This window comes from Triticum urartu, chromosome 6A, assembly GCF_056163025.1.
Source record: "Triticum urartu cultivar PI428250 chromosome 6A, HENAU_Tu73, whole genome shotgun sequence".
Classification (NCBI taxonomy): Eukaryota; Viridiplantae; Streptophyta; class Magnoliopsida; order Poales; family Poaceae; genus Triticum; species Triticum urartu.
In genome coordinates, this window is record NC_141878.1 from 484,973,886 (window position 1) to 484,980,206 (window position 6,321).

Sequence of the window (6,321 nt, forward strand, 5' to 3'; positions counted from 1 at the left end):
TGGTTCTCCTTATGAGTACATTGAATGGTCTATTTGGGTTCCTAAGACCCTTGTCACTAACATCAAAGGACCCATTACAAAATGGGTACCTAAAACCAAACATTGATCTCTTGTAGGTGTTTGCTTCCGGTGGGGGATCATGGTTGCTCGATAGTGGAGCCACTAATCATATGACCGGAAGCAAGGACTTGGTGGTGGACGTGCACAAGATTCCATATATGCCCACCAATGTCGAGTGGGGTGATGCCTCGTCCTCTAAGGTATTGGGGCTTGGCAAGGTTGTCATTTCTCATGATCTCATGATCGAGAAGGTCATGCTTGTTGAGTCCCTTGCATACAATTTACTTTCCGTTTGTCAACTTGCAATCATGGGCTTTGCCACCTTCTTTGATATTGATATTGTGGCCCTCTTGTGTAGCAAGACTCTTAAAGTAGCTTCTGTTGGGCATGTCGAGAACGGTCTCCATATGATTAACTTTTTGGAGCAACCCACTAAGACCGCGACATGCCTAATGGCTAAAGTTGACGTGGGATGGCTTTGGCATCGCCGTTTAGCCCATGTCAATATGGGATCTTTGCAAAGTCTTCTCAAGGGGGACCATGTCCGTGGACTAACAAATGTTAGTTTTGCCAAAGATCGTGCTTGTAGTGCTTGTATCAAAGGAAAGCTACATGAGAAAGCTCACCCTCCCACGACTATCATTTACTCGAAGAGGCCTTTGGAGCTCCTTCACTTGGATCTCTTTGGGCCTCCATCCTTTGATAGTCTTAGGGGTAGAAAGTATTGCTTGGTGATTGTGGATGACTATCCAAGATACACTTGGGTGTACTTCTTCAAGAGGAAGAGTGAGACCCAACAAACCGTCATTGACTTTGCAAATGAAGTTCAACGCCAACACAATGCAAAGATCTTGACAATAAGAAGTGACAATGGCACCAAGTTCAAGAACTACACCTTGGATGAGTTTCTTAGTGATGAGGGGATCAAGCATCAATATTTCGCACCTTACACCCCTCAACAAAATGGTGTAGCGGAGAGGAAGAACCGAGCGTTGATGGATGCGGCGAGGACCATGATGGCGGAGTTCAAGTCTCGATACAAATTTTGGGCCGAAGCCATCAACACCGCGTGTCATGCATCCAATCGGCTCTATCTCCGCAAAGGCTTGAACAAAACTCCATATGAGATACTCACCGGTAACAAGCCCAATCTCAAGTACTTTCGGGTGTTCGGGTGTAAGTGTTTCATTCTCAAGAAAGGTGTTCGTTTGTCTAAATTTGAGGCTAGAGCTCAAGAGGGCATATTTGTTGGTTATGCTACAAACTCTCATGCTTGTTGTGTCCTCAATAAGTCCACAAGACTTATTGTGGGGACCTGTAACGTGGAGTTTGATGAGAATAACGGCTCCCAAGTGGAGCAAAATGGCACTTGTGATGTAGGTGATCAAATTCCTCCCCAAGCCATAAGAATAATGGGTGTTGGTTTTATCCTACCCATTGAGGAACCTCTTGTGGCCGAAGGAGAAGGACAATGTTCCGCTCAAGTGGAACCATCACCAACTCAAGGCCCACACGCTTCCGAAGAACAAAGTGAAGGCCCTCAACCTCAAGATGGTGGTGAATCACCAAGTGATGCCCAAGGTAAAGTTCTCTCCTCCGAGCAAGTTCAAGATCAAGAGCAAGCTCAATATCAAGAACAAGCTCAAGACGACGCTCAAGATGATCAAGTAACCGCTCCTCAACTCACTCCTGAGGAGAAATTGGAGCATCGTGCCGCCAAGATTGCATCCAAGCTCTCTACCAAGGGTCATCTCATGACAAATGTGCTTGGAAGCATACGAAAGGGGGTAAGCACTCGTAGACAATTGGCAAACTATTGTGAACATCACACATTTGTCTCTTGTGTTGAACCCCAAAAGGTCTATGAGGCGCTCGAAGATCTGGATTGGCTTAATGCCATGCATGAAGAACTCAACAACTTCGAGCACAACAAGGTGTGGAGATTGGTGCCGAGGCCAACGGGGAACCATAATGTCATTGGAACCAAGTGGATATTCAAGAACAAGCAAGATGCTCATGGAATTATTGTCTGCAACAAGACTCGCTTGGTAGCACAAGGCTACTCCCAAGTCGAGGGTATCGACTACGGTAAAACCTTTGCTCCTGTTGCTCGCCTTGAATCTATTCATTTGTTGATTGCTTATGCTTCTCATCATAACTTCAAGTTGCAACAAATGGATGTGAAGAGTTCTTTTATTAATGGTCCTATTAATGAGTTGGTGTATGTCAAACAACCCTTCGGGTTCGAGGATCCCTATTTCCCCGATCATGTGTATCAACTCGATAAGGCACTCTATGGCCTTAAACAAGCCCCATGTGTGTGGTATGACCACCTTACCGGGTTGTTGCAAGATCGTGGGTTTGAAATTAGGAAAATCGACTCCACTCTTTTTACTAAGAAGGTCAAAGGGGAGTTGTTTGTGTGCCAACTATATGTTGATAACATTATCTTTGGTTCTCCTAACAAAGCTTTCAATGAGGAATTTGCCGCTCTCATGACCTCCAAGTTCAAGACGTCCATGATGGGAGAGTTGAAGTTCTTTCTCGGGTTCGAAGTCAAGAAACGAAGAGAAGGAATCTTCATCAACCAAGCCAAATACACTCAAGACATGCTCAAGAGATTCAAGCTAAGTGATGTCAAGCCGGCTTCCACTCCAATGCCCGTCAAATGCCAACTTGACATAGATCCCAATGGTAAAGTGGTGGATCAAAAGGTATATTGCTCCATGATTGGCTCCTTGCTTTACCTTTGTGCATCTAGACCGGATATCATGTTGAGTGTGGGAATTTGTGCATGATTTCAAGCCGCACCTTAGGAAAGCCACTTTGTGGCGGTCAAGCGAATCTTCCGATATTTGGCTCATACCCCAAACTTTGGCTTATGGTACCCAAGAGGAGCAAACTTCAACCTTGTAGGCTATTTGGACTTCGATTGGGCGGGAGACAAAGTGGATAGGAAGTCAACTTCCGGAGGGTGCCAATTCCTTGGTTGCTCTTTGGTGAGTTGGTCTTCTAAGAAGCAAAGTTGTGTGTCTCTCTCGTCCACCGAAGTGGAGTATGTGGCTGCCGGTAGTTGTTGTGCACAACTTCTATGGATGAGGCAAACTTTAAAGGATTACGATGTAATTTGTGACAAAGTGCCTCTTTGGTGTGATGATGAAAGTACCATCAAGATTTCTCTCAACCCGGTGCAACACTTCAAGACGAAGCATATTGAGATTCGATATCACTTCATCCGAGATCATATTAGGCGAGGGGAGATGGAGCTCAACTATGCCAACACTCATGATAACCTTGCAGATATCTTCACGAAGCCTTTGGATGAAGCAAGATTTCGCGAGTTAAGGCATGAGCTAAATATCGTTGATTTGAGCAATGTTGCTTGAACCCTTGCACACCCCACCATACTCAACTTGTTATCTTATTTAGGTGTAGGCATGGACATAGGGGGAGTGTTGTTCTCTCAATGAACTCTTCCCCCCCATTATGCATAAATTGATTAACTCTTTCACATTAGCCATTCTTGATGGTACTTGTGCTTCAAAGACGAGTTTTGGTATGGGCCCAAGGATAATTCTTCGCGGTTCCATATCAATTAACTCAAACATAGGTGGCTCCGGCCACCGCCCTCTCTTTGGAGAGGTTGTGTCTCGCGTTTGGTCCTTGTTGTCTTTTGCCTTTCTTTCTTCGTGTCGAGCTTGTGTTTGAGTTGCCTCGTGTGTGAGCTCGTTGGTGTATCTGTTCGCTTGAAGGCTGCATTGCAAAGGCTGTTTTCTTCTCTTGTTTGCGAAACTTGCATTTTCTTGGGTCTACGGTACTACCGCAGGAACTGTGCACGGTACTACCGCAACCAACACGATAGTAATTTTTTACCGCCGCTGGAAGAGCGGTACTACCGCGTTGACCCGCGGTACTACCACCCAGTCGCGAGCGCGTGGGGGTTAAGAGCGGGCAGGGGGTTCCAACTCCCCCATACCCATTCAACTCCTTTTCCCCACGTCGTCTCTCTCTCTCCCGCCCAAGAACGGCACCGGAGGACCTCGCCGAATCTCCGTCTCCAGCCGCTCTCCTCGCATTCCATCCGATGGGATCATTCCCCACCACGCCCTCTTGCCATGGAACAAGGTTTCTCCCCAAATCCCTCTCTCTTTGCCTCGTTGTTTTGTCTCTAGGTTTTTGGGGAGATGCATGTTGTTCTTGAGATTTTACGCCAAATCTTTGCAAGAGTAGGATGTAGGAGAGTAGTAATGTGCAGAGATGCTATTTGGTATGTTGCTACTTGGTAGTTTTGATCAACCGTAGTACTGCTCCATTGTCATGGATGTTCTCAGATCTGTTTCGTCTCGGATCTGACCCCGAGCGGTACTACCGCAAATCCCATGCGGTACTACTGCTCTGGCCGTTCTTGCCTGATACGGTACTACCGCTCCTTAGGAGCGGTACTACCGCGCGAGGCGCAGAAGTAAAATTTTACTTCCGCTCCAGGCGCGGTAGTACCATGCCATCCCGGTGCGGTACTACTGCGGCTGGAGCAGCAGTAAAGTTTTAGTTCCGCATAAAGGTGTGGTACTACCGTTGAAGTCGAACCTTCCCTGTGGCAACTACCCAATGTTATTTCTACTTGTTTCATTTGTTTTGATGTGGTTTTTGCATTGATCCTTCTCGCTTCTCTTGCGTGTCTTGTGTTGTGTGTCATAGGTGGTGGCTCCGGTTCCAATGTCCGTCGTTCGAACCTAGTCCGCGATACGGGCTCGAAGTGCTTGCGCAACCAAGATGAGGCTCCAGAGGGCTCCAATGCTCCCCAACGCAGAACCAAGACCACCGCCATCAAGGGGCATGGATGAGATGCCACTAGCTGAGTTTTTCACTCGAAGGAAGATCAACCCCTATGTGAATCTCCGTGCAAACTTCAGAGGGAATGAGTTGTTCTGGACCAAGCAGCAGAATCTTATCTATCTGGATGTGATCAAGGCCAAGCAGAACATCTATGTGGACGTGCACTGGATTGACATGAATCATATGAGGCAGGATAAGCACCGCGACTATTTTGGTGAGGCTTTGGACCTGGTGGAGCAGTGTGGCATTGAGGACTTGATCACTTTCCACATGGACTTTGACCCTGAGATTGTGGCTCAGTTCTTTTCCTTGGTCCACTTCCATACTGATGAGGCACGGACCATGACGTGGATGACCAATGGACAAGGATGACTGCTAAGTGGAAGGAGTTCATGGATCTGCTACAGGTTCATGATGAGGGGCTCAACTCGCCCGTTGGTGTTCGCCCTCATGCCAACCCCGAGTCCGCCAACATGAACAAGCTTTAGCAATACTATGTTGAGAAGAAGCATCCGAGTGGCAAGAAGGCGTGGGTGTTGAACCCATTCCTTGACATCATGCATCGGATCTTCCGCAGCTCCCTCTTTCCAGGCATTGGTGACAAGGATAAGGTACATGCCTATCTCGTGGATATGATGCTCATCTATGAGGAGGCGCGTCGTGCTCAGACGCAACCACTTGATGTCTCACATATCATGTGGTGTGAGCTACGGTTTGCAGTGTTCAACCGTAAGGTACCCATCTATGGTCTGTACCTGTTTCACTTGATCTCGAAGACTTGGGAGAAGCTCTATCCCAATGATGAGTTTGATGCCCCCGACTGGATCCGTCACGAGCCCATCAAGCTCCGCATCAAGCGTGAGTGGGCTAACACCACTACCCGTGCTAAGGCAGAGGCTGCTCAGATGGACGTGGATGAGGATGAGATTGAGGAGGAGGAAGCAGATGAGGATTGCTCGGCTGGGTATGCTCCTCCCTCTATTGAGCCCTCATGGGCTAAGAAGCTGAAGGCCAAGATGAAGGCCTTGTTCTGTATGCAAGACAAGGGGCAGTACAGGACCCATGTTGCTTCCAAGGAGAGTCTCCGCCGCGACAAGAGGATCTTGAGGACGTTTGGCGAGGAGATATCCAGCGGCTCCGAGAAGCACATCATGCCAGAGGCAGAATGGATGGCGAAGCAGGGATACCAGTGGACTGAGTCTAAGGAGGAGACCATCCCCGCTACCGAGACCGACGAGGAGCGTGACGAGTGATTGCTCTAGCTTGAGCCACCACCTATGTCGTAGGGGTCCTCTCTACCTTTTTGTTGTCTCGATGCCAAAGGGGGAGAGAGTGTAGGATTTGCAAGTCTTGTGTCGTGTGTTGTCTCGATTTGCTTTCGTTCTGTTGAACCTCATTTGCTTTGGTTTGGCTTGTGCTTGTGAG